Source organism: Pleurodeles waltl, chromosome 9, assembly GCF_031143425.1.
Source record: "Pleurodeles waltl isolate 20211129_DDA chromosome 9, aPleWal1.hap1.20221129, whole genome shotgun sequence".
NCBI classification, from domain to species: Eukaryota; Metazoa; Chordata; class Amphibia; order Caudata; family Salamandridae; genus Pleurodeles; species Pleurodeles waltl.
Window position 1 is genome coordinate 876248800 of NC_090448.1, and position 13926 is coordinate 876262725.

Below are 13926 nucleotides of genomic sequence, written 5' to 3' on the forward strand. Positions count from 1 at the left end.
TGGACCCATCCGTCTTGGTCTGAGACAACACCGCCCCAAGTCCCACATCAGATGCGTCTGTCTGTAAAAAAAAAAAAAGGTTTTTGGAAGTCCTGACAGCATAACACAGGGTCGGTGGACAGGGCGTTATTCAGACGGTCAAAGCTGTTGCGGGCAGCTTCGGGGAGCGAGGAGAAGGTTTGGGGAGTAGACTTCTTTAGTAAGTTGGTGAGGGGTTCTGCTACAGTCGAAAATTGCGGAATAAACCGCCAGTAATATCCAACAAAACCGAGGAAAGCACGTACGTCCTTCTTAGACTTTGGTGGGGGTATTTGTTGGATGGCGTCTACTTTCTCTATCTGGGGACGAACCTGTCCTTCCCCTAACACATAACCAAGGTATCTGATATTCGTAAATCCTAACTTACATATTTCGGGGTTAGCTGTTAAATGGGCTTCCCGTAACGCCTGTAGAACCGCTCCCAAGTATTCTAGATGTTCTGTCCATGTCTTGCTGTATATTACAATATTATCTAGATACGCAGCTGCATATGGCTGATGGGGACGCAGTACTTTGTCCATGAGTCTTTGAAATGTGGCCGTGGCCCCATGCAGCCCAAAAGGGAGAACAGTAAATTGGTATAGACCAGATGGGGCTGCAAAGGCCTTTTTTCCCTGTCTGCTACTCTCAAGGGGATTTGCCAATACCCCTTTGTGAGATCGAGGGTGGACATGAACCTGGCTTGTCCCAATTTTTCAAGAAGTTCATCAACACGTGGCATGGGGTAGGCATCAAAATAGGTCATTTTATTGACCCGTCTATAATCTACGCAAAACCGAGTACTCCCATCTGGTTTTGGGACCACGACTACAGGTGAGCACTAGGGGCTATTGGAGGGTTCTATGATCCCTGCTCTCAGCATGTTTTGGACCTCTTGTTCTATGAGGAGTTTTTTAGCTTCTGGGATGCGGTAGGGTCTTTGTCGGGATACAGACTCATTTTTGGTTCGAATCGTGTGTTCAGCTAGCTGGGTATGACCAAGTTGTTTGGAGAAAACATCCCAATATGATTCGGTAACGTGTAAGAGGGGTACAAGCTGTGTATCTGGAAGAGTTGCATTAGTTTGAGGTCTAAACTCCTCTGGATAGTGTGAAACGGGAAGGGTGAGGAACAGGATGTCCTCGGTATTGTTATTTGTGATGTAGAGGACCGGTTGGACACTCATGGGTTCTTGCCATTTTGAAAAGATATTTATGGGATATATTTGTTCCCTACCGTGGCCGTGGGGTAGGGCCAGTTTATAGGATGTGGGGTTGATTTGTTCGAGCACCTCTTATGGTCCTTGCCATCGAGCCCATAATTTGTTCTCACTACTGGGAAGGAGTACTAAAGCCTTGTTCCCTACTTTTAAACTACGGAGCACACTCCTAGTGTCACCCCTTTTTCTGCTTCTCTTGGGATTCCCGCAAGGTATTGTGTGCTCTTTCCCATACGGAATGTAGGGTTTCTCTCAACTCCCTGGTGTATGTTAGGAGATCTTTAATCTCATCGTCTGACTCCTGCCACTGTTCAGCTAGCATCTCGAGAAGGGTTCGGGTGGTCGCCCAAATAACAATTCGAAAGGACTATGGCCTAGAGAGGACTGTACGTGTGTGCGAATTGCATACAATACCAAGGGTAATTTCTTTTCCCAATCTCTACCATCTTCGTTGATACGTTTTCTGAGTAAAGATTTGATTGTCCGGTTATATCTTTCCACGAGACCATCAGTTTGTGGATGATATACTGATGTTCTGATCTGCTTTACTCCTAAGGTCTTACTCACTTCGGCCATTAGTCTGGACATGAAGGGTGTGCCTTGGTCGGTTAAGATTTTCTTAGGGAAACCTACCCTAGAGAAAAACTCAATCATGGCTTGTGCAATTACTTTTGTATGCATGCTGGGGAGTGTAATAGCTTCTGGATACCGTGTGGCGTAATCTACCAACACCAAGACATATTGCCAACCCTTGCTGGAGGGGTTGAGGGGCCTGATAATATCCATGCCCACGTGGGAAAAAGGGGTCTCTATGATTGGTAAAGGTAGTAACGGAGCGGGGAGTTGTGCAGCAGGATTATACAATTGACATTTCGGACAATTCGAACAATGTCTGCGAATATCCCCAAAAACCCCGGGCCAATAGAACTGCCTAAGTAGGGCCTCCTCTGTCTTCTCCCTACCTAGATGCCCTTCCCCCTTGTCTCCATGAGCAAGATGCAGGACCTGTTGTCTGTGGCTACTAGGGACTAACAATTGTTTTTGCCTTCCATCTTCGGCATGGTGAATCCTATATAAGAGGTGGTTCTGGATGAGGAATTTCGGACCTACCACATGTTCCTCGTGATTTAAGGCTTGCTGCCATGCGTTCTTTAAGGAGGGATCGTCCCGTTGACTCTGTCTGAAATCTCCTGCCACAGTATACACTTTGCCTGTGATTCCCGGATCCATCCTGGTTGTTTTGTTTGGATTTTGCACATTTTGTTGTCGTTGTATCCTTTTCTGCCGTTTGCTTAGATGGTCACAAGGAATCCGGCTTACTCCCTCCCCGGCGTCATATGGGACTTCCTTCCACCACATTCTCAAAGTGTGCTCTTGTCCTGCTTTGGTCAACAAAAGGGAAAAGGCTGCATAGTCAGTTCCAATAATGTCCTCCTCCAGGTGAGGCAACACTCCCACTTTGAGGGTTTATTTTTCTTCTCTCCACTGGAAGTTGATGACAGCACTGGATAATATTTCTGATCCCCGGGATACAGACGATCAATACTTGTGCTTGTGGTAACCCTTGACCGGGTTCAATCAATTCTTGGCGGATGACACTCTGGCTACATCCTGAGTCCACCAGTGCCATCCTTTCCCTACCATTAAGAAGGATAGGGAGTGTGTACGTGGGTTTGTTTTCCCCGGCCCAGAAAACCCTTCCCTTTGCAACTCCGATCTCCATCGGTTCTTCCATGTCCTTTTTCTGGGGACAATATCGGGCTATATGTCCCCACTCCGAACAGTGATAACACTGAGGACCCGTAGCGGGAAAAGTTGTTTGTGGAGGATGGTGTATCCTTATACGCTCTGGGTCTTGAGCCCCCATTGGCCTTGGGGCTGCTCCTTTTCCTGTGGTGGGGCGTACAGGGGAAGGGACCGGGGTTCTGCTAGAGGTGGCTCTGAAGTCTGGACTCCTGTGGAAGGCACAAGCAAGGTCAATGGCGGTTTCGTTGGTCAACCCTGGGTGTTGTCGAACCCAATTTGGGGTTGTGTTCGGCAGGGCATCTAAAAATTGTTCCAAGGCGATTACGTCAAACATCTCTTCTTGGGTTTTTTCGGTGGGATGTAACCAGCGACCGGCAGCATGTTGCACCCGGTAGTAGAGGGTACAAGGGTTTTCCTGTGGTTGCCACTTAGTGTGGCGAAATTTGGACCGGTAGCTCTCACTATCAAGCCCTACCCTTCCTAAGATGGTCTTCTTGATTTCTTTATATGGGAGAGTACCACTAGGATTGATGGCTTGGTATGTACCTTGGAGATGCTCCGTCAGTAAAGGGGGAATGTACTGGCCCCATTTATCCTCGGGCCAGCTAGCCGAGCTCGCTACTCTTTCAAAGTTGAGGAAAAAGGAGTCGGTATCTTCTTGGTCCTGATATTTTTGTAAGACGCTGCTTGGTACATTGGGATTCACTTTAGTGTGGGCTATGGTGTCCGTACGTTTTCCTAGAGCGGTTTCATGGACTAGTTGGTTAATGGCCATGATTGTGGCCTGGCTCTTAAGGGCTGTCTGTAACGCCTCGCGCTCCTCTCTTGCTTCCTTCATCTGTTGTTCCCACATTAGTTGGAGATGGCGTTGTCCCTCTGCTAATTGTGCAATAACATCCGCCATGGTGGGTTTTTCCTCCATTATGGACGTCTTCCAGAATCCCACTTCTGACACCACTTTGTCGTAGGCTGACCGATATCAAGCACACATGACTAGTTGAGTCTATAGGTAAGTAGTATTTATTTCGAGTGGTAGAATACTTTATGATGTAGTAAGTCTGTGGTAATTGGTTTTCTCTGTTCGGACTCCTCCTCTGGCCTTCGTTGACTATTCTCGTCTTCTGCTTTCTGCTTTCTCCGTAGACCTCTCGGGAAGCATGTGAGGACAGAAGAAGAATAGGTACGGTAAGTGGGTGTATTATTCTTTCCTTTCTTTTCCTCTTCTATTCTCTCTCTCTCTTTTTTCTCTTTCTCTCTATCTTCTCCTGATCCCCTGTTTCTGCTCTTTCCTTTCTGTCTTCCGTCTTACTCTGATCTGTGCAGTGGTATTTGCTTCGGGCTTTCCTGTCTTTTCTTTTCCTGTAGATTCTTTTTCGGTTTCCTATTGCTCGTGAGTTTCCTTCCTTATTATACTTATTTCTTTCTTTCTTTCTTTCTTTCTTTCTTTCTTTCTTTTATATTCTGGTAGTAACTGGAACCTATTTTCCTCCCGGTACACCTTTATTTTGTGTTTGTCGTGCTCCCCGTTCCCGTACTCCCTACTCCCTTATCTGTTTCCCTCCCTCCCCTTGGTGACCGTGCCCGTGATATCTACATTTACATCCTCCCTCCTGTCCTCCCTAACCCTGCCTGTCCCCGGTCCCGTACCTGACGTGGCCACGCTTCTCCTGAAGCGTGGCGGGTCATAAGGTTCGGCTTCCCGGGGTCAGCTGTCTTTTTCTCGGGTTGGGACCACAATGGTTCCTTGATCTGGTCTTGTTTTTCTCTCGAGGATCGTTGGTAGTCCTAGGGGTCCCCTCGGCCTCTGAGCCCTCACGGTTCTTCGGGGTGAGTCTTCTGACGTCGCCTCTAGGAATCCACTCCAAGCATCCGCCGTTCCTCATCTCAACTCAGCGACGGGGCTTTTTAACTTCCCTCGCTCCCGCAGAGAGGGATCGGAGCCTATCGGAAAGGCTGACTCCGGAAACACTTCCGGGTTATCGCAGGTAGCGGCAGCACCAGTCAAGATAGTGTGCGAGTCGGCCCGGTCCGACCCGTCACAGGAGGTATTGACACAAGGAAGTACAGGCAGGACAGAGTGAAAAAACAGTTATGAAGAAGATGCAAATATGCAGGTGGAGGATTTCAGACATATGTAGGGAGAAAAAGGATTTCAACAGGCCTTAATAAAGTATTTCAGTCTCATATTTTTAGAGTTGAAGTATTTTCAGTTTTTAATTGAATAAATGCAGCACCTGTAAAGCACAAATTGATATCCTAAAAAGGTGTTGTGGGGCAACATAGGAGAAAGAAGACAACAAAAAAGGCAAAGAGTATAGTGTAGACCAGCGGTTCCCAACCTGTGGTCCGCGGACCCCCAGGGGTTCGTCACACATTCCCAGGGGGTCCACAGGCCTGGGCCGGTAGGAAGGAACTTCTCTAACTGGGGCCTCTCGCTGTGTGTTTTTATATTTGTGACTTCATTTCTGCAACAGTTTGAAAAGTGGCAGTTTTGACTCAAGAAGCATATGGTAATATGCATGCCTCAAAGAATGTGTATCATGCAAAAAACTGTATTTTATGTGCATAGCACAGTGGGTTACTTCTTTTCTCACAGAGATTTTTTTCTCCTGGTTCTGCTCACTTAGTCCACTAGGATTTTTGTTTTTTATTACCTGTTTTTTTCTACCTTCGTTTTGGGTGAGACTCCCTACCTGAATCTCACTCACTGTAGTTTCCTGGTAATTGAATTTCACATGTTTAAAGCCAGTGTCTGCCCTTAACGATAAGGCTTTTGCAGTGTAGCCAGTGTAGTGGGCACTGGGCTGGTTACAAGTGATGAGTGGTGCATGCACATGTGTGCACATGAGAAGTTGCGCTTGAGAGACTACTATCATGCACAGCCTATGGCTGCACAGAGGTAACAGTTACTGTGTTTCTAAATTTATGACATTTATTTCACTCCTTGTAGGACTGAAATTAAATGTTTATGTAGTGAACATAGTTAGGTGTTTCCTTAGAACATTAAGGTTAACCTGACTGTTTTACCATGTTTCGTTTGCAGCAATATTGAATGAATTCTATTAACTCCCATTGTGCCTAGTCATGTCCATTGATGGAGTACAGTTTTCATGTTACCTCATGAAAGATTAGCTGTCCTTCGGGTGAGCTGATGTCTGGGAAAGGAAGAAATGGTAACCAATATTTGGGATGCTACAAGAACATTCGTGTATAAAAATCCCTGAATTTGATTGCTTTCAAAGGATGTTTCGAGATTGTGAGAAAGGGCATCTTTTGACATAGTTAGCCCCCACTTTTTGCCTGGTATTTGGTTTCAAAGTTGTTAGTGCCCAGAGCAGCTGCTAACCAGGTTCACTGGACCAGATCTCTTTCCCAAAACTGTTGTGATGCATTGACATAATAAGCAATACCTTTAGCTGCCACTATAAGACCTTAGTAAAGGGTACATATGTACCTAGGACATAGGGTACTAATGGTAGACCCCTGAGGGCAGCAGCACAGATTGTGCCACCCTCAAGGACCATGCATCAAAGTGCACCCAGCACTGCCATTGCAGGCTGAGTGTCCTGGTGCAATCCTAAAGTGCAAAACTGAGATGGCACACAGCCTGTGTGCCCCGTCCACTACACAGTGCAAGCAATATAGGTATGTCACTGCTCTGGCAGACCTTTCAGCTCTAAGGCAAGGTGCACTATACTGCAAGTGTGGATATAGGTTCAATATGCCCCTACTGTGTCCCTGCCAAACATGGGACATAAGTGAACAGAGCAGCCATTTTACAAACATGTGCTAGACACTGGTCAGTACGAGTTTCACAACTACGGAGCTACACTCTGTACCCTGGGTTGTTTGGTATCAACCAACTCAGAAAGATAAATCCAAACTGGTACCAGTATTGGATTGATTGCAAAATGTACCAAGGGGCCACCTTAGAGCTGCCCCTGGCAAAAGCAAATTACCCTGGCATGGTTGTTGGCTGGTCACAACCAGCCTGCCACCACCAGAAAAGATTCTAGCACCCTGGGATGGGAGACTGTGCTCTCTTGTTCAAGAGAGCAAACCCTTTCTGGGCAGAGGTATAACACCTCCTGCCCCAGGATTGTGGACAGGCCTGCCTATGAGCTTCAAAGGGCTTACTGCCCTTGAAGCTCAACCCCCAGTCCTGCTGTTAGAAGCAGATGGCCGCCCCAGTTGCAAACCCCCACTTTTGGCAGGAGCAACAGTGGGAAAATACACAAAGGACAGGAGAGGTGGGCACCCCCAGCCTGCACCACCACTAAGGTGTTGCGTGCGAGGTGATCCCTCCATTTCATTTTCCTCCATCATTGCATGGTAGGAAAATATCCTATCAGGGGAAGGGAAGTGACCTCTACCCACAGGAAGTAGTCACATAGTGGGTGTAGCCACCCCTATGCTAGATGACCCATTGATCACTACTAGGTACTCCCTAAACGCCCACTAAATACAGTATTTAGTGAGCACCCCAAGATCTGCAGATCAGATTCCAAGGACACAAGAAGGCCTGCAACAAAGAAGACCCAAGGCTCGAGAACTGCATTCCTGCTGCACTAAGAACAAGGCTCCCAACCCTCCCTGCTGCACAGAGGATTGGGCAGTCACCGCTGAGGCGTTGCACGGACATTGGACAGACTCTACAAAACCCCAGAAGTCTTCCACCCTTCTGAAAATTGCCAAAGATCTCCCTCCAGAGTGAAGGCATCACTCCCTACAACAAAAGACCCAAAGAGCAGTGAAGTCCAGTTCACTGACCAGCTGCTGAGCAAGGAACCAGACGCCACAGCCAGACCAAATTTCACCCGACGGACCTGGAGGACAGATCCTGAAAGTGTGCCAAGTTTGGTGGCACTGCGACCTCCAGCGGCTGAACCGTGCAATAGTCTGTGGTATTGGTCACTCAGTGTTGGACACCGAGAAGAAAAATCCACTACGGACTCCAAAAGGGCCAGCAGCAAGCAACAGTCGAGGGACTTCAGGACACGTATGAATCAACCACCCCCCAGAATGGCCCTGTTGACCTGCAATCCACCCACAAAGTGACCTGCTTCCAATGGCACCTTTGAGCACAGCTCCTGGCTCATCTATTTGCTCTTCACCCAGCCTTCCTCTGCCCTACACAGGAGAACAAGCTGTGCTCTAAGGGTCCCCCACCCCTTGCAACCTCTACATTCCAAGGGGACCCATCGGACTCACCTTGTAGTCTGCCTGTGCATTGCTTTTCCAGGTGGTCCCCCTCAGTGGTCATGCACCAATTTCAAGGACTTTCCAGTAGCTCTTCCTGCCAAAACAGGGAACTGCCCGAACTCCTCCAGCTGGCCCATGGGACTGCTTGATGATCTCAACCTAAAATCAAAAGGATACATTGGTAGATGCATTGCCTGATTTTATATGCATTTTTAAAGTTGGTCCTAATGATTCCTATGGTGCGTAATTACACATAAAAAGACTATTTTTTTTAAACTTTGAAAAATCATAACGTAATAAGTACTTACCTGATTTTGATGATCTTGGTCTTAAAATGTAATAAAAATCTGAAGTAGTTTTGTAGTTGGTCATGAGTTATTCCTTTGAGTGTGTGTTTTCTTTTATTGATGGAGTACAAATGCTTTACTGTGAGTACAAATGCTTTACACTTGTCCAAGATTGGCCAAACTGCTCGACCAAACTGCCCAAAAAATTAGAGCATTAGGTCGTCTAGTTTTTACCTCTGTAATCCAACATGTGGTTGCCTGAGCTCTCTGCACAGTGTGCCTGATTTTGCACACTACGTAGAGAGCCAGGCTCCCACAGAGATCCAATGTAGTGACATTTTCAGTAGATTTGTACAGATTCTGTAGTGGTCAGACATGCACCTTGCTCATTGACTTTGGATAATGATCAAATTGAGGCTGTGCCCATGCTGGGTGACCTCAGGAGACGTATGAAAGGACCGGATGGTTTACATTTCTAGGAACCAGGCATGAAGCTAGATGCAGGCTTACAGAACATAAAGGAGCGGCTTCATTCTGTTTTATTGAGCAAGCATCAGTATTACAACTCCCAAATATTGTCATAACAATGTTGTTCAAATGAGAGTATCACATCTCAAAAACAGCATATTACTAATAGACAGAAAATATTTATTTCCGTTAAGAACTTGAAAAACAAAAGCCAATAAAACATCTTTAAAATAATACAGTTCTTACAGAATAATAAAATAATACTAAGATAACAAAAATATGATTTTCTGCCCGTTCTAGTTAAATGTGGAGGGACCTTCAGTTTGGCCACGGCACAACGTCTCCGACGTAATGGCTACATGTCCGCCCACCCAATTTGGATTGGTAGACTTGTTGTCTTTTTTTACCGTTTGTTATCTTGAAGTAAAACCTGTCAGTAAGGAACAGCAAAGCCGTTATAATGCTCCCCACCACAAGGGAAGTGAGGAGAGATTATATTTTTTCTTTTCAAAAAGAAAATTCTGTTTTCAGAATCAAAACAACATTTTCCCCAAAATGTTTTTCCAACTCAGCTCCTTCTTGGAAACTTTCGAGGTGATCCGTTAAGCAAGGGAGAAGAAAAGGGGAGGGGGGTTCCAAAACATGTTTTCAACATTAATTGTTCCACAGGAAAACTGAACAGTGATACAGCAAAAACGGCTGACCAGATTCTCACCAAAATTAACAGAAAGGTAGATGTTAGTTCAGAAACCATAATTTTTGCGATTTGAACTAATTCCGTTCAGTAGTTTTTGATCAAAATGTGTAGATATTTCACGCAGCAGAGATCTTAGGTTGAGGCTGTCTGGCTGCCACCACAGAAGCAATAAAGTGGCAGCAGCCATCTTAGTATTCTGGATTCAGTCCAGAGTCCTAGTAAAAATGCAAAAACGATATGTGAGCAGGGTAGGGATAACCCTGCCCCCCCATTCCCAGAGCCTCCCACCACCCTTTCCCCCCCCTTAAACTCCTATCCTGAGGTCAGAAATATATTTTTTAAATATTTAGCTCAGAATCCACAGCATTTTTAAAAGCGCATTTAAAAAAATTGTACTTCTGGAGTGGCAGATACCAGGTGGTGGTGCAAATCATTTTGAACGGAAGAGGGCATGCAGCACCCCTCCCGGAGCCTATTCAGGCCTCTGTCATGATTTACGTGCTGCTTTACCCTGGAGGCCGCAGAGCGAGTGGCGTGGATCCTGTTCTTGAATGTTCGGCCTTGGCCCAAGTAGGGGCGACTCTTTCTGGTAGCAACGGTGCTGCAGGCAATGGGTAGGCCAAGAGCAGGCCGTGTCCCTCAGAAGTAGCGCCAGAGGGGGAAAAAACCCAGAAAAGGGGAAAAAAAACTCCACAAAGATATGTTCCTAAAACAGGAACAAAAAGGAAGAGATATAAACAAGAGCAAATACAGGAAAAAGGTATTCCGAACTGTCGAGAACCAGCACAAGAAAACGAGGAAGCAGGAGCGAAGACACCATCCAAACAGAAAGTGTTGCAGCACAAGGAGAGAAAGAATCACAGCCCTTAAATACCAAAAAACAGGAAACGACCAACAGGAAGTAAAAGGACACCATCTTAGATAGGAAAAAGTACATAGAACAGAATGGACTAGGAACCATAGAGAATAGGGAACAAGGAATGCTGGGAAGAGAAAGGTAACATGGGAAGGGGGAACAAAACATAAAGGAAGGCACAAGCAGATGGCCAAGAAAAGAAGAAAAGAAAAAAGAGAAGAAAAGAACAGGTGAGTGGGGGTCAGAAATGCCTGAAAACCCGGTGCACAGCAAAAGAGCGAGGCCCCATGCCCAATTTGGGGCCTCGGAAAACACACAGCAGACTGGGGGCACGCCGCGTCTGGGAAACGCGTGTTGCGGCCCGAGCCGAATGTTCAACTCGTGCCGCGTGCAGCGGCGCGACAGCCTCAGAGACTCCATCCTCTAGGTCCATTATGATTTTTAGGGGGTGGAGGTTGTGGGGGCCACCGCCCTCCAGCTGTAGTTTTTTTTCCAAGGGAGTGGGATCCGAGCCCATATCATTTACCAGTTTCCCCATTTCCTGGGGTCTGATACGCAACTGTATCCCAGGATGCTCATCCCCTGGACGCTGTGAATCCATAAGTTTTTAAACAGACATTACCACTGGAATTCACCAGTTATAATTATGTAAAGTAACTATACCTCGTGCCTTAAGTTACTATAACTTGCACCCACGCCATGCATTAATAATTACCACTCATATTACATCACCCATGACATGCTCTATGATGTCATTAATAACTTATCTGCAACACCTGAAATTACATCATTAATGACAACACTATGCATGGCGGGTGTGCAAGTAAGAGCTACTTTAGGGCACGAGTCATAGTTACTTGAGATAGCTATAACTGGTGAATTTCAGTGGTTTTGTTAGTTCAGAACTTTATATTTTAAGTGGCATTTCACCTAACTATAAAAATATTACCTTACCTAACTATAACATCACTTTAACCTTTGTTTATTTCAATATCTGCATCTCCCTGGGAGTACACACACACACACACAATGCAGGCGGTTAAAAGGTTAAATTGCATTTTATTTCAACAGTACAGCTAAAACACTGTCTGAGAGAACACCTATAATATTTTGGCGGAGGAAAACAAGGGCTATTCAGTGCAATTTTTTCTCAATGCCCAGATTTAACCTCTTGTATTCTGGTTAACTAAGTTTACTTATAACAACTCCATATGACAAACAAGCATAGTATCAACTATATATGCAGGCCTCAAAACATTAAACAAATGTTACCAGACCTGCAGGTCTAATGACTGGAGTAATTTACTCCACTTAAATGTAACATACTTGACCCATAAATGGGTCTCAATGCGCAATCCTAGTCAAATATTTTATTTTACAGATGGCTTTTTTTATCATCACATATTAGCGCACCTACAAATACGTGAGTTCAGCATCTCTGCATTTCTTTTGCTTGCTTAAATAGACTAATGTATAATAGGACCACCCCTGACTTGCCTCTGAGGTCACCAATGGCTTTATCCTCAGGGCAGGGGCAGGAACGTTTCTCTGTTAATGTTTTAAAAGTTATTTGTAATAAATATATTACAAAAGCATGATTTAAGAGTGTGCTGTCATTTAAAAACAGTACATTTTCCATTGAAATGTCCACAGACCTTCCCGCTAACCTGAGGTTTTACTGATAAATCCATAGCACGTATAGACAATCTGTAGGTTTTGGGTTTCAGCAAAAATATTTACCATTGGCATGTAAAGTGTTCTGACTTAATTTTCATCCTGTTAATTTTGTTATCATACAGTTACATAAAATGTGCTTTCATAACTACTGACATATTTTGAAGTTTGTACAGTTCATTTACAAACTTTTTAAATGTTGTGTGTTAGAAAAAACTGACATCGTATAGCCTTTCATTTCACTGTTTATAGCACGATTGTCAGGCCGTTCACTTTACAAAATCCTCTAACTTTGCAGTCAGAATGAGAAAAGTAAACACATACCAACAGGAGAAAATAAGCAGAAAATTGTTAGAAGACATAAGCTGACAGTTGACCTCCGTCTCTGAACAGAGAGCAAATGTGACACAATAAAAACAAGATTCAAAGCCATCTTTATTGCTCATTCACTTCCTGAGTAAACAGAACACCTGCCCTTTATCAGCTCACCAGAACAGGCCATTGGGCCCTAAAAATATCTTGCCATGATGAAATCTGATTCACCATAGCGAGTGGACAAGTAGATTTCTTTAGGTCTGACATGCAAATATGCAGTAATAAGCTATTTATCACTATTGTAAAGGGAGGAAAAGGCATCAGCTCTCATGAGTCATTGCCCCTCCCTAAACTCAACAACTCGCATATTACCCTCTGCACATCTGAATCTATACTATATATTACATACTAGTCCCCTTCTAAGCACAAAAGCAGCAGTGTCCAAACTCATATTTCATTGGCATTGGATGTTATGTCACAAGCTACATTCTTCTTGTGAAATACGCATTGGTGGCGTTCCAACTGCCATCCGTTCACTATGGGGCCCATTGTTTGGGATCAAGGACAACAAGTGTTTCATGTCTATTTTGTCCTTAGTTCAAGTAGGCCCAAACCCCTGCAGTACAATCCGTTTTGCTGCCAATTTACAGTACCGCTTTAAGGATCCGGGAAGGGCATTGTCCGCAGTTAAGGTGATATTTGTGTCCATATGTTAATGCTTTTTAAACTTGTATTTGTGGTTCATTAGCCCACAACCTTTTTTATTAGGGAGAGCACTCTAAGGAAATTTTTGTAAGCCTCAGACTGCCCTACTGACAGTGGTTACAGAATATAAATGTATACAAATGTTTGCAAAGTTTAACAATATGAGGCTACATATAATGCTCCCATAGTGCACTCTGATTAGATGCAAATTTGCATAATTCTGAAAGCAAGATTCATGATTCTTCGCTTTCAAAATAAATTGTTCACAAAAAACGTAACTAGAAAAAAATGTTTTGCTAAACTACTGAGAAATTTTAAGTACCATTTCTTTGAAACATCATTTAGTAAAATGTGTTGCTGCATGATAGTATTTCCAAAACATATACATAATGGAAAATCAGGGGAACAAATTTCAACAGGATTATGGAAAGCATGAAAATAAACAAGCAGTGGCAAAGCCAAAAGCCCTGACATTGGTGGTCGCCTTTTGATTTTGTCAATGTGTATCTTGTTTTGACATAGTTTTTGTACAACTTTATAGCTGTGGGAGCTGTCGGTCCCTCACCATTATAACAAACTGTGACAAAACATTTTTTTGTTCTCAAAAAGCATACATTACAACACTGTTCCTTTGCAGTGAATAAAACTACCTTGTGTACTACTGTGCTACTTATGAAAGAGTAGAATGCTGTCACTGATGAAGCCAGTTTATAGATAGATAGCTAGAGAAAGAGACATA

The 13926-nt window shown here is 44.4% G+C and overlaps 1 long non-coding RNA gene across 1 annotated transcript in view; it reads left to right on the forward strand.

Annotated features, from left to right (window-relative positions):
- The window catches only part of LOC138258736 (uncharacterized), a 70917-nt gene that overhangs the window by 11643 nt on the left and 45348 nt on the right, over positions 1–13926 (forward strand). Inside the window, exon 3 of the long non-coding RNA XR_011198534.1 lies at positions 4127–4163. This is a non-coding gene — a long non-coding RNA (uncharacterized lncRNA). The remainder of the gene's footprint in view (positions 1–4126; positions 4164–13926) is intronic.